General features: G+C 47.2%; 1 long non-coding RNA gene across 6 annotated transcripts in view; it reads right to left on the bottom strand.

The window, feature by feature from the left end:
* LOC112546759 (uncharacterized) overlaps nt 1-15,098 on the bottom strand; it is a 199,346-nt gene that overhangs the window by 30,373 nt on the left and 153,875 nt on the right. The window lies entirely within an intron of this gene.

Here is a 15,098-nt window from a genome sequence, read left to right as displayed (position 1 = left end):
AATGTAGCAAGGGTTTGTGCCAGAGTTTTTCATGTTTTGTGACTCAGAGCTGAGAAATCACAAGAAATCTAATCTTACAAGCCAATTTTTAAACACAATGAAGAGTAACACCCCAACAAAATTCCACACTGACGCTGTTATTTAACACCAACCCAGCCTGCTGTACACAAAACAAAGAAGAGGGAGAGAATGCTCAATACATCATTAATGCCAGAGAGCTCTTAGCCAGCTAACATACCAGTGAGATCACGGAGCACCAGCGCTGTACACACTTTATACAAAAATCACAATGGTATTTATGGTGTTACGGGGATTCCAAACCTATTCCCCATGACTCGGAAACATCTGCAGGAATACAAAACAAACAGCCGCATTCTCAACGCCCAGTGACACAGCATGTGCCAACGGTGTCTACAAACAAGTTCCACGACGTCAGCTAGCAGACATCCCATTCTAGTTCAGCAGGGTGAACAAACATCTCTGACTTACAGCCTGCTCTGTTCTGCTCCGGTCCGCACGCCCACCCCGGCACCCCCGTATACTCCGGTCCGCACGCCCACCCCGGCACCCCCGTATACTCCGGTCCGCACGCCCACCCCGGCACCCCCGTATACTCCGGTCCGCACGCCCACCCCGGCACCCCCGTATACTCCGGTCCGCACGCCCACCCCGGCACCCCCGTATACTCCGGTCCGCACGCCCACCCCGGCACCCCTGTATACTCCGGTCCGCACGCCCACCCCGGCACCCGCTAGTCCCCTCCAGAGCTGCCTGTAGAGCAAGGGGTTGCTGCTCTTGTGTCTCTCCGAGAGAGGCGTTCTGTGGGGGTTGCTGTTCCCCAGGTGCTCTGGGGGCCGTACTGAGGACGGGTCCGAGCTGCGCACTTCGCACTTGTGGCAGAAGGCGATGATGTTTATGGGGGGCCTCAGATCCCCTGAGGGTTGGTTCACAGCCAGGGACCAGAGCCCAGCAAGCTCTAGCCTCGTGGTACACAGCTCCTCTGTTCCGTGTCCCTGGGCTTCATCTCACCGCTTCAGGCGGCCTGTCGGGACTCTGGGTTCATGTAGCCGCCCTGTGGGAGGGCGGGGCTGAGGGTGAGCTGACTTTAGGTTTGGGGAGAGGACAGGGGAGCTAGAACTGAGAGCCACCGACCCAAGTGTAACCCTGTACCGAACGGAGCCGTGTGCCAGCACCCCTACGTCCAGTACCCGTGGCGCAGGGAGCCGTCCAGAAGAGCAGGCAAAGATGTTACCTCACAGGGCCCAACAGCCTGAGCCCGGACGTCTACACGGCCATAAAACAGCTCTGCAGCCTGAGCTGGCAGGCCAAGCAGCCACAGGGGCTAACTGCTGGGTAGGCAGAGCCAGCTGAGCCTCGGTGCCCAGGTAGCAGCAGTAACCTGAGTTCTCTTGTTGGCTTTGGCTGGGGCCCACGCCGGTGAGACCCGCCTGCCCTGTTGTTCACACAGAGCGCACCTCCCACCTGCTCGCCACGCGCTGCACTGGCCGACGAACAGCAGGCCTTGGCCTTACCTCCGAGCCCTACCCCCTGGCTCCGGGCCGGGTTCTCTGAGAAACACTCTCTGCTCTCCAAAGACCCTGGCGGCACAGGGATCCGAGGCAGGGGCTGGCAGGTCGCTGCCACAAGCTGTGGTTTTGTGTGTTTTACATTGTGCTCCGGAGCTGTGGTAACGCACTCAGCTGAGAGGAGCAGGGCCCACCAGACGGGCACCTGCGGATAGGTCACCCAAAACTCCCAGCCAGGGCTCGATTCTGCAGTCCAATCCGGGTCCTCATGGGCCCCAGTGGGTCTGAATCTCATGATACAAAATCCATTGACATGGATTAGCAGAGTGATGGGCTGTAGAATGGGCATAAATTCGGCTTACACCCAGCCGCACAGCACTGCCAGGGTGGCCCCAAGGGCCAGCAGAAGCAGGCTGGATTCCACTGCACTACGTGGCACATGGCTGGTGTAAGGACTTAGTGAGGGTCACAGGACGGGGCTCACTATGTGTGTGCACAGGCACTACGTTGCACCAAACACACCAGCTGACTCCGGTGCAGCGTATCTGCTCTGTTCACACTGAGGGATTCCAGCTATGCGCCTGGCACACTAGATCCTGGAAGAGTCAACCCAGAGGCCTGGATGTACTGAAGGTACAGGACTGCAGTCCCATGTGGCGGGTGGCAGCCAGCGTGAGTTCGTGTTAACCTCAGACTTTCAAAAGAAAACGTACAACTCCTTGAAACTGCATTTGGCTGTGCCCTGGAAACAAAGCAAATTCGACACCGGACAGTTCAAACCGCCACAGTGTGAATTGTATCATACATAATACAGAGAAGAAAGAACAAAACCCCAGACCTTTTGGGTTAGTCATACCCAGTTCTCAATATTAGCCTATTTCCCTCTGTATCTTAGTTATAAAAAGAAAAAGGTTAGAAAACATTCATATGCAGATCTGACTAGCTATTTATATCTACACGCATGCAGTAGGGCATATCCAGAGTGGCTTGCTGCAGCCGTAAGAGACAAGCATCACAGCAACACCCATTACCCAACACCAGGCAAATGGCAGGTATGGTTTTGGGTTACAAAAATCGATCTGTTGTACAAAGCAGGGAAGGAGCACACATGCGAACTACGCGAAGTAATGCATTACACAGCCCCTTTGACCTGCTCAGGAAAAGAAGTCTGAGCTATCCCCCTAAAAATACATTTACCAAGACTGGAAATTCATTGGCTTAGAGTTGGTCTTTTGTATAGGGCCGAGCACAACGGATTTCAAGGTTCATGACTAGGGACACCAAGGTCCTACAAGAAACTAATGTTGAGAATAATGTAAAATATGGCACCTCGGTCAAAAATACATTAAAAAAGCTGGAAGTGGACCAGCCTTCCACTGTGCATCTTGTCTGACTGGTCAGTTCAGCATTTGGAATATCAGATTGTGGTAGCTCCCAATTAGCCCACATTTGAGTTAGATGAATTTTAGGGTTTTTTTCCTTTGTCCTCATCTGAGAGAAGCCATTTGTATCCGGGCGTTAAGGTAAATGTAGGATCACAATGCGTCACTTCCAACAATATTTTCTTATAGTTCTTCATTGAGGCCAACAGAGTTTTAAGAAAAGGTGAAGACAACACCTTGATGTATTGATTTGGCATTTTAGCCAGGCTCTGTAAGACTCATCCAGAGTAAACTGAAGTGCCTGTGTTATTAATGCAGAAGGTATTTGTGCCTCTATAATATTTTTAGTGGCCTTCCATTTCTCGTCCCTCATATTGAAGAAGTGACCACCCTATCCCCGCAGATATCCCTGATCTTGAAGTTGCCATCTAAGTTGAGCAATTTTGGATTGGCTTCTTTAAATTAAGCTGTTTCACACTCCCCATAACCGTTGGGTTTTGAAGTCTTTGGCAAACCAAACATGCTTTTCCAACTGTACGGTTCACAGAGCATTCTTTCACAACACCCTCAGACAGCAAAGTGCAAGGTCTGCACAGAATGGCGAGCTCTTCCTAGAGGTGCACCATCAGCGCCTGCTATGTTGAATTCCTTCTCTTCTGAAGCTGGTCTTGTGGTGTAACATCTCAGAGAGCCTCATTATTTTCCTATTCCTCCTGATCATCAGTTTCAGCTTCTTTTTCCTCCTCTTCCTGGTCTGCAATTATACACGTGATAGGCAGCTAATATGGTCAAACCTATCAGAAGTGATGCTATAGGTCTTCCTCGGAGACAGTCCATGACATCTTACGGCTTTGCGTATTCTTGCTTTCAGGTGTTCAGAAGAGAGTCCTCGGTGATCTGCTTTGTATGAAGTCGGGGGAGGCTAATTTTCCATCTTCAATATACTGCATCTTATCCCCTACTAGCGTCTCTCAAGAGGAGTAGTACAACCAGCTTTCAAAGCTTGCCCTTGGCCTCCAGCTTTAATTACATGTCATACCGTGGTCACAAGGACAGAAACTTTGTCTTGAGTATTTCTAGCATCTATTGACAGGATGTTTATAGGAAAATCTTCAAAAGGACAGTTAAGAATTTTCTGGAAGTCAGAATCTTCCATTCACTTTTATTAATTCCGGGCATATTTTAAATAGACTCCTCAGACTTCACTTTTACCGTCTTGCTTTTCAACACAAAATCTATAGTGCACTGGTTTGAGGACAGATTTTTTTTATTATTATTATTTTGCACTCAGGGTTCAGATTATAATCATGATGTGAACATGTCTCCAACTGGGGATAGATTCTCTTGAAGAAAGACAGTACGCTCGTCTGGGTGGTGGCTTTGTATATGTTGCTCTAAATTTGATGGAGCCATTATCATTGTAACAGTCCCGTTTATCAACTTTACAAGTAGAAATATTCTTGGCTGGGTAAAATGAGAACTTCCTCAAGATGATCAGTGGCAGGGAAATAGAGGTAGGGTTGGGGGGAGGAAGTTATGAAGGATATTTCTGAGACCAGGTCTACACTAAGAGGCACAGTTGACCAAAGGTACACAACTCCAGCTGTGTGAATAGTGTAGCTGGAGTCAACGTACCTTAGTTTGACTTACCATGGTGTCCCCACTGTAGGGTGTGAATGGGAGAAACTCTCCCATCTGGTCCCCTTACTCCTCGCAAATCGGTGGAATATCAGAATCAACGGGAGTATGATCAGCGATCGATTTAGTGCATCCTTATTAGACATACTAAATCGTCCCCATGGAGATTGATTTCTGCTAAGTCGACCTCCAGGAGACTGATTTCCCACGTCACTCTCCTGGTCAGTGAAGACAAAGGCTGAGGAACTAGATATGAACAAGCTCAGTTTGGGGCTAGAGTGATTCAGCACCTGGGTCAGCAACATGACTGGAGCAATGGCTGCGTTCAGTGCATTCTGCCTGTTCCAGCCAATCAGCTGAAAGCTTTAAGGCAATGGGAAACATCCCAGCAACAAAATGCAGGACTATGTAGCACTTTAAAGACTAACAAGATGGTTTATTAGATGATGAGCTTTCGTGGGCCAGAAGTGGGAAGTGGAAGTGGGTCTGGCCCACGAAAGCTCATCATTTAATAAACCATCTTGTTAGTCTTTAAAGTGCTACATAGTCCTGTATTTTGTTTCAGCTACACCAGACTAACACGGCTACATTTCTATCACTATCCCAGCAACAACATTCTTGTGAGATTAAGAATGAAAGAGAAAGGGCTTGTCTTCACTGCCACAGAGATCGACGCTAAGCAGTCAATCTTCCGGCATTCGATTTAGCAGGTCTACTAAGACCCGCAACATCGAAAGCTGACCCCATCAACCAGGGTACTCCTAGCAGTCATGAGGAGTAAGGGAAGTCAACAGGAGTGTTTCTCCCCTCGACCTCTTGCCGTGGGGCTGTCCCAGAAAATCGATGTAAGGTACAGCATCTCCAGCTATGCAATTGTCATAGCTGCAACTGCGTAGCTTACATCGATTTTCTCCACCAGTGTAGATCTGGCGAAAGTTATTAATTAAACCCTTAACTTTGAAAGAAAGGCACCCCCCAAAGTAGCAAAGGAGAGCAGCAGGGCTACGTTTTCTTTTCGCTAATATCTAGTTGCCTTGGTTAATAAAAGATTCTACGCCAGAGAGCTGCAAATCCTTCATAATCAGTCTTAAGCAATAGGCCATATTCCTACTCTGAAAAAATACTCCTTTGGCCTAGTGGGTAGCAAGGAGACGTTCCACACCCATCCAGGTGAGGGAACAATGAGACGGTGATTCTGCCGAGAACTGCTACAGAACTGTTCCCCTTCAAACTGAATTCCCTTCCTTTGCTCACTCCATATCTTTCCTTCCTCCCCCCTATGTCACCCCATTCCCTCCTTCAACCCTCCTTGTCCTGCCCCCCGTCCCCCAAGCACAGCAGCAGAAATGAACCTGGGCAGGGTGGCAGGTGGAGTGGGAGCAGGAAGGAACCGTTAGTTCCAAGGAGGCAAAGCCAAGAGGAGTGGAAGAGCACCCTCAAGTCCAAGCAAAGGCCTCCCTCCTCCTGCCTCACCCGCCAGGGCTGGGGCCTGAGCTATGGGCTCCTAGCACTCAATGGGAAGTGGGAGGGGACGGGCAGTCCTCTAGCTAGGCATCACAAACAGGAGACCTTCCAATCCTCTCCCTCCCCTTCCTCCTTTCATCTCCTCCAATGGCTTCCTGGAAAGTGTAGCCTCTCCCCTCTCTCTAGGCTTGGAGCAGAGACCGCCCCGCCCACCTCAGCGCCTGATTATTGAACCTGTTATTTTGAACTGGTTCTGAGGTTGTTTTTTGTGTTCGCTTCCAGTTCGGGTTCAGTGTGGCCAAGAGGTTTTCAGCCTGGGCCCAATTCCCGTTCACTTACAAGCCTCTCCAACCCAGTTGCCAGATTCAGTTTGAGTCCCTGCGTATTTTCTTAGGAAAAATCTTCCATTGCACTCTTTAAACTCGCCTCAGTGTGTTCACAGCATTAGGGGAAATCTTCATTTGCACCCTGCCACCAACGTCAGGGAAAGGCACCAGAACAGGAGTGTAAGCTGGAGTGTTATGGTCACGTGTATCTATTGATGCACATGCATCAATACAAGTCAGCAGTGTGACATTGTTGCAAAAAAAGCCAATAAGATTTGGGATGTATTATCAGGAGTGCTGCGAGCAAGACACGAGAAGTCATTCTTCTGCTCTACTCTGCACTGGTTAGGTCTCAGTTGGAGTCTTGTGTCCAGTTCTGGGCACCACATTTCAAGAAAGATGTGGAGAAACTGAAGGTCCAGAAAAGAGCAGTAAAATTGATTCAAGGTCTAGAAAACACGAGCTATGAGGGAAGACCGAAAGAAATGGGCTTGTTTAGAAGCTTCAGGGTAGGGGGGAGGGGGAGCTGAGTTAGTCTGAACAATATAAATTTAAAAAACAACAAATGGTCTGGTGGCACTTCACCAACGGACGTAACAAAAGTCTTGATTTCTACATCAACTGCTTCCGCAAGCACGCTTGAGCTGACATTATCAGCAAACAACAACATATAACATACAACCTCAGTCATGCAGAACGCAATGCTATACATAGCCTCAAAACCAACCTAACATCATAATCAAAGAAAGAGGCCGACAAAGGAAGTGTTGTAGTCATCATGAACAGGACAGATTATGAACAGGAGACGAACAGACAACTCACCAATACCAGATTCTCCAAGCGTTTCTCCTGTGACCCCACTAAGGAATACCAAAAAGCCCCTGAAAAAACTGCTCATGAAGCTCCCTGACGTTGCTCAGGAACAAATTTACACTAACACCTCCCCTAGTTCCCGACCAGGAGCTTTCTATCTGCTACCCAAAATACACAAACCTGGAAATCCCGGACGGCCCATCATCTCAAGCAATGGCACACTCACCACAGGATTATCTGGCTATATCGACTTCCTCCTCAGACCCTATGCTACCAGTACTCCTAGCTACCTCCGCGACACCACTGACTATCTGAGGAAACTTCAAAACATCAGTAATCTACCTGAAAATACCATCCTGGCCACTATGGATGTAGAAGCCCTTTACGCCAACATTCCACATGAAGACAGATTACAGGCCATCAGGAACACCATCCCCGATGACAGCGCTGCACACCTGATTACAGAGCTCTCTGAATTTGTCCTCACCCACAACTACTTTCAATTCAGAGACAATTTGTATCTCCAAGTCAGAAGCATGGCCATGGGCACCCGCATGGCACCACAATATGCCAACAACTTTAGGGCTGACCTTGAACAATGTTTCCTCAGCTTTCACCCCCTGACACTTCTACTTTACTTACGCTACATCGACGACATCTTCATCATATGGATCCACGGAATAGAGGCTCTTGAATTTCACAAGGATTTCAACAACTTCCACCCCACCATCAACCTCTGCCTGGACCAGTCCGCACGAGAAATCCACTTCCTGGACACTACAGTACAGTTAAATAATGGACAAATTTCCACCACTGTCTACCGGAAACCCACCGACCGCTACACTTATCTTCATGCCTCCAGCTTCCATCCCAGACACATTTCTCGATCTATTGCATACAGCCAAGCCCTAAGATACAACCGGATTGGCTCCAATCCCACAGACAGAGACAAACACCCACAGGATCTTTATAGAGCATTCCTAAAACTGAAATACCCACCTGGAGAAGTGAAAAAACCAGATTGACAGACCCAAAAGGGAGAACAACAGAACTCTACTTGTCATCACCTACAGTCCACGACTCAGACCCCTTCAGTGCATTATACACAATCTACAACCCATCTTGGAAAATGATCCCTCACTCTCAGAGGCCTTGGGGAAAAGCCTATTCTCACTTACGGACAACCCCCCGACCTGAAACTAATTATTTCCGGTAACCATGCCACACAACCACATCATAAGTATCCAGGAACCCAGCCCTGCAACCAGCCACGGTGCCCACTTCTCTATTCAAGTGAACTCATTACTGCAGCTAACAACATAAGCTACCAAGTCAAAAGGTCATTTGATTGCACATCCAGTAATTTGTTCTATGCCATCAAATGCCAGCAGTGCCCCACTGCTATGTATATTGGACAGACTGGGAAGTCCCTACGGGAAAGAATCAATGGACACAAATCAGATATGTGCAAAGAGAACATACAGAAATCTACTGAGGAACGCTTTAATCTACCTAATTACTGTTTAAAAGATCTTCAAGTGGCTGTCTTGTCACAAACTAATTCTACTAGTCAAATACACAGCGAGGCGCTGGAATTACAATTCATCCGCAAGTTCAATTCTCATGCTAATGGCCTCAGTCGTGATGAGGGATGGTTGGGACACTATCAACCTAGTATCAAATGGACAAGCAACCTTAACTCTGACCCATAAATGCATACCAACAACTGCGCCCCACCAAGAACTTGGTGTACACATTGTCAATAGCCACTCTGGTGATGCACCTTCTTGTCTCTTACAGCCGACCCTCCAAGAGGCACTACCTGGTCTCTGCTGGATCATTTACTCAGGTTTCTCTTCTGGCTTAGCTTCTAGTAGACATATTTTGAAATCCCACAAACTTGCATGAACCGGCTTATTAGTAAACCAATCTCTTGCCAGAAGAGACATTTTTAATGACAAGTCCTTTTGGTGAACCTATGAACTTGCTTCTCAAAGTTTGTGAATGGGTGTTGTTTATGGCAGAAGGGGAATTAGTGAAGACAAAGGAGACGAGGTTTGCAAGACTCAGCTCCTTCAACCTTCTAACGGAAAGCTGAATACATTGCACCCCGCTGCAGCACCATGTCCCCTGGGTATGCTGCACACTGAGCAGGCACGGCTCGAAACAATAGCAATGTAGCTTTGTCCACAGAGAAGATAACAGCATGCAAGTCTTCCTAGTCGAAAAAAGGATGAAGGGCGTTATCCAAAGACCACTCAGGTCAATGCAAAGACTTCTATTCACTCAGACTATGTCTAGACTACAGGCTTCTTGCACAAGAAGCTTTTCGTGGAAGAGATCTTCCACAAAAACTTCTTGTGTCAGAGCGAGTCCACACTGCAAAAGCACATGGGAAAAGTGATGTGCTTTTGCTCAAGGAAGCGTCCAGACGGCACGGACGCTCTCTCGAAGGAAAGCTCTGATTGCCATTCACAGAATGGCCACCAGGGCACCTGTGCTTCTTTCGAGAGGGGTTTTTGCGCAAAGAGGCAGTTCCCCATTCACACACGTCTTTTTGCACAAGAGCTCTTGCGCAAAAAGGAGTTACCCTCGTAGAAAGAGGAATAACTCTCGTGCAAAACCCCCTCCGTTCTATCCATTTACTTGCACAAAAACGCCCTTCAGGTGTGGACACTCCATTAGTTTTTGCCAAAAACTCTGCAGTCTAGACATAGCCTTAGGGTTCAGGGACCACTGAGCTCCTCTAATCTGACCTCCTGCATAACATAATGCAGAATACATTCCTGCTTCGAGTCCTGTAGTTGAACTTGAGAACACCTTTCAGGAAAACATGCAGTCTTATTTCAAGAATCAGATGTGACCCTCCTTCTACATAAGTTACTAAACATGGCATTAGAAAATGACAGCCAGGCCAGCGGCATATCATGCCTCAAATCCAAAGCAAATCAAAAGTCCTTATGTGATGGCAGTGAATGGTGCACACTTCCTCGGAACCCTACCAGCTCAACTCTGAAGAGTGCACAGTGTTTATACTCCTTGGGTTAATGCTGAGATGATCCCTGGAGATATGTCTACAATGCAGCGAGGCGGTGTGAGTGCAGCTAGTGTGCACGTGCCCAAGTTGGCTTTGATCTAGACCGAGCTAGATCTAGGCGTGTGAGGGTAGATCGGGGTTGGCAACCTTTTTAAACCAAAGAGCTAAACTACATGAAAATTCAGAACAAGTGATCAACAAAGAGGCAATATACGAATGCCCATTTGCATGACTGAAAATATGAAACTTAATGTTACTAATAATTGACATGATGATTAATAATAGCATAAATGAAACATTGTACTCAAGGATTTTATGTAATGGGACTTCTTCTGCTGCCTCTTTTCACATAGTTCTTTGACGTTTACATCGTAACTGGTCAAATTCAGCTACATGCACGTATTCAGGAAGTCTTCTGTCAATCCTGAGCAATCTGTCAAGCCTGCTCACACATATGCTGGAGCCAAACATTGCAAGGAAGGCCAAGCTGACATCTGCATGGTGTTGTATGTGGCAGGAAGTTCTTTCCAAGTTTGCAGAATCAGATTATCATCGTGCTCCGATTTCTTCATGTCAGCCCATTTGTGCAGTTTTGCCAATTATCCATATTGTTGAGCAAGGCATTCTAAATCAGAATTCAGCTTGACAGATTTTATCCAACCCCTTCAAATCTACCATTTCCAGTTCCAAATCGCTGATTGAGATGCCAGGAATGATTGTCAAATCCATTTCTTCAGTGGATGCTTTATGAGGACGAATCATAAACTTAAACAGAGCACTGTGTTTGCAAAAGTCAACGAAATGAGACTTGCATAGCATCAGAAGATCAGAAACAAACCCAGCAAGCTGCTGCAAATCAAGGCTGTTATTCAGATTCTTTCTCTGCTACAAATCACAAAACATTCATAATCTTTCAAAATCGATATCTTTGATGAAGACAGTCCATTTTGACTCAAATCCAAACACTGTCTGCAGGAGAATCAGGACTGTATTTCCTTGCCCTTGTAGCTTATAGTTCAACTAATTCAAATGACCGGTAATGTTGATGACCTAGTAAAACCTGAGCAACCAGTCAGTCTGAAAGCTCTGTGGATGTGTGTGTTTGACTCCCTTCATATCCAAAAATGACTTCATCTCGTTAATGCAAGCGGTAATACAAGACAAAACTTTGCCACGATATAACCAGTGAATATTGTGTATTAGTAGATCGGAGTATTTGGAATCTACTTCCTGGAGCAGTGACTGAAACTGATGATGATTAAGGGGTCAAGCAAGAATCCAATTGACAGTCTGGACGACCAGTCCCATTACATTTCCGAGTTCGGTTCCACAAGATTGCACACGAAGTGCCTCCTGATGCACAATGCAATGAAAGTCCAGAAGTGGGCAGTTCAGCTGTTCTGACAAGAGTAAGGAATCCCCTGGATTTGCTGCCCATGCTTGGTGCACTGTCTGTGCACAAAGACACAAGATTATCCAACTGTTTTTCTTTCTCATTGAAAAAGTTCTTCACAGTTTTAAGGATTTCTTCGCCCCTTCTTTGATTTTTTACTGGTAATCTCTCAATCATTTCTTTGTGCACAGCATTTCCACAAATATATTGTCCCAGAATACACGACTGATTAACATTATACATGTCGGTTGTCTTGTCCAAAGCAAATGAAAAATAAGTAGCTGTACAGGAGGCCCCCGACTTGTGAACACCTTTTGGAAATTTCGGTGTTCGTCATCTCTCTTTCGCTTAACTATTTTTACTGTTAGGGGGTTACTGTGACACCATTGGTTGTGCGGGAAGTGTCACAAGTCAGGGGTGTTGTAACTTGAACCCTCATTTACAATAGGCGCCGTGCGCCATTCTAAATTCAGGCCGAGAACGTAAGTAGGGAGTTTCCAGCCCCTTCCACACTTCCAAAAATGGTTGAGAGTGCAGGGGGTTGGAAATCGGGTGGTCGCAAGTTGGGGGGGCCTCTTGTACTCAGATTCTGCATTTCTTCCATGTCGATTTGATGGGCCATTTTCATGGCTCTGTCATGACCTCTTTTGTGAATAATGTCTTGAATTTTCTGTTACGATTTTGTCCTTGTTGTGAAACTCGTAAAATAGTTCATGACCATTTTTTAGCATGCATCTCTTCAAGTACTCCCTGTGAGTGACAGGCTTCACCTTTCAAATAATGCTGTATGAGCCCGCAAAACATGCAGAGTTTAACTTCCCACATTATTTTGACTATGCCTGCAGGCTGTTTTGGCCAATGTTCATTTTTCACTGCAGCTCCTTGCAGGCTTTTCTTCGCGCATCACCTTCGGGGTATTTTGTAGCAAATGCTGCCTGTTTTGTCATGAAATTTGTGGGTTTTGTTGTTGTTTGAGAACAGTCTCGCACTTCAGAGGAGACAGTGTGGAGATCCAGACCTTTCCACAGATGCACACAAGTCTGTCCGTTCCTTTTGGAAATTTTGGTGTTCGTCATCTCTCTTTTGCGTCACTATTTTTACTGTTAGGGGGTTACAAGAGTTCACCATCATGTATGAGGATGGAAAGATTTCTTGACCAATCAAATAAAAAGAGAATATGCCCACCCCCCAAATGAGTGGAGAGGATGGATGGTTGCAAAAATGAACAGTTAAAGGTGAACTAGCCAAAAATAATCATCTTGACAGGAGTAATTACATGGGTTTTTTTTTAAAATCTTGAATTAATTTTTCATTTTAATTTAAGAAGTTGTGTGTATTTTTGGGAATGACAAAGGAGCCATATTTGCCTCTAGAGTTGTCGGTTGCGGACCCCTGGGTTCGATCATCAGCCTCAACAGGAAGTGATCAACTGTTCCATGCCTAGTTGGCAGCCGGTATCAAGCGGAGTGCCCCAAGGGTTGGTTCTGGGGCTAGTTTTGTTCAACATCTTCATTAATGATGAGGATGGTGAGTTGGTTTGTACCCTCAGCCAGTTCGCAGATGACACAGAGTCCAGAGTGACCTGGACAGATCAGAGGATTGGGCCAAAAGAAATCTGATGAGGTTCAACAAGGACAAGTGCAGAGTCCTGTACTTGAGGCAGAAGATTCCTAAGCTCTGCTACAGGCTGGAGATTGACTGGCTAAGTAGCAGTTCGGCAGAAAAGGCCTTGGGGGTTACAGTGGATGAGAAACTGGATATGAGTGAACATGGTGCCCTGGTAGCCAAGCAGGCTAACGGCATATTGGGCTGCATTAGGAGGAGCATTGCCTGCAGATCTAGGGACAAGATTATTCTTTATTCAACACTGGTGAGGCCACATCTGGAGTACTGTGTCCAGTTCTGGGCCTCCCACTACAGAAAGAATGTGGACAAATTGGAGAAAGTCCAGCGGAGGGCAACCAAAATGATTTGGGGGCTGGAGTGCATGACCTATGAGGAGGGGCTGAGGGATTTGGGTTTGTTTAGTCTGCAGAAGAGCAGAGTGAGGGGGGATTTGAGAGCAGCCTGCAACTTCCTGAAGGGGGGTTCCAAAGAGGATGGAGAGAGGCTGTTCTCAGTGGGGGCAGGTGGCAGAACGAGGAGCAATGGGCTCAAGTTGCAGCGGGGGAGGTCTAGGTTGGAGATTAGGAAAAACGATTTCCCTAGGCGGGTGGGAAGCACTGGGCTGGGTTCCCTAGGGAGGGGGTGGAATCTCCATCCCTAGAAGTTTTTAAGGCCTTGACTGGGATGGTTTAGTTGGGCTTGGTCCTGCTTCAAGTAGGGGGCAGGACTCGATGACTCCTGAGATCTCTTCCAACACTAATCTTCTACGATTCTTGACGAGTCTATGAAATAATGCTGAGTTAGAAAAAACAACATCAGGGCCATTCCTCCAGGTGTGGAGAGTTACTGATCGTAACTCGAGGACATACAGAGATGCTGTAACTCCTCTCATATGCAGCAGGTTCACTTAAAATACTCATACCCTGCAGCTCATGAGACAGACACAAAATTCAGCCTCTGTTCACTCAATTCTTTGTCATCATGCCTGTGATCCCCGGACGAGAGAGCTATTTCCCACTCACTTCTGCTCCTTCATGCAGCTGGAGCAGGCAGCGGTGTGGATGCCTAGACCTGAGACTGTGAAGGACAGCTGAATGCATTAGCTCCATTGCCCATCTGTCCCTTGGTCTCTGCTGAGGCTACTGTGAAGATAGCTTATGTGATGGGAACACCTGTCCGCCAGGGCCTGTCCACTGAGACCACAGCCATCCAACAGCCGTCACATCGGCATTCTTGGTGACTACAGTTTGTAGTTGGGCTCAGCCTGTTATGCGAGATGTCAGACCCGCTGGAAACTTGCCATACAATTCCAGGCCACGTTATTATTTGTCCTACCGTCATGCCAAGCAGCCCTACCTGAGATCAAGGCTGCGTCCTGCTAGGGGCTGTGTAAGAGACAGTCCCTGTCGCAAAGACCCGGCAAGCTAACTAGATAAGAGAGCCAAAAGTTAGTTTTCGTCTTCCGCTGGCACATCATGCAGCAGCAGCCCTGCCAGGAACAAGCTGGCTCTGCAACATAACTCTCCAGTGAATGGTGCTCATCTCTGGAGGGCTTAGGTTGTGTTTATGATCAAGAGTAAACATGACCTGTGGTTACTGTGTGGTTTATAAATCATCCGAGCAGATGCACAAGTATTTGTTTAGAAAGCCTGCGAAAGATTGCTTGTTCAGCAGGCCCTGTCAGACACAGAGCAGAAACCTGGGAGCACCTCGTTAAGGATGCAGTTTTAATTATCCAGGGAGGTTTCCACTGCAGGTTAAACTCCCCCAAAGGCAACTAAACAGACTGGAGATGGGGAGAGTACTAGATCCCTGGGAAGCACTAGGCCATGCTGGCGACATCTCTCCTTGGCTCAAATTTTCTCCATCTCCACCTTACCCTGCTGCCCAGTCCACGGGGTGCTGGCCTGTTGC

The sequence above is a fragment of the Pelodiscus sinensis genome, chromosome 9, assembly GCF_049634645.1.
Source record: "Pelodiscus sinensis isolate JC-2024 chromosome 9, ASM4963464v1, whole genome shotgun sequence".
Taxonomy (NCBI): Eukaryota; Metazoa; Chordata; order Testudines; family Trionychidae; genus Pelodiscus; species Pelodiscus sinensis.
This window is presented reverse-complemented; position numbering and strand designations above follow the sequence as displayed.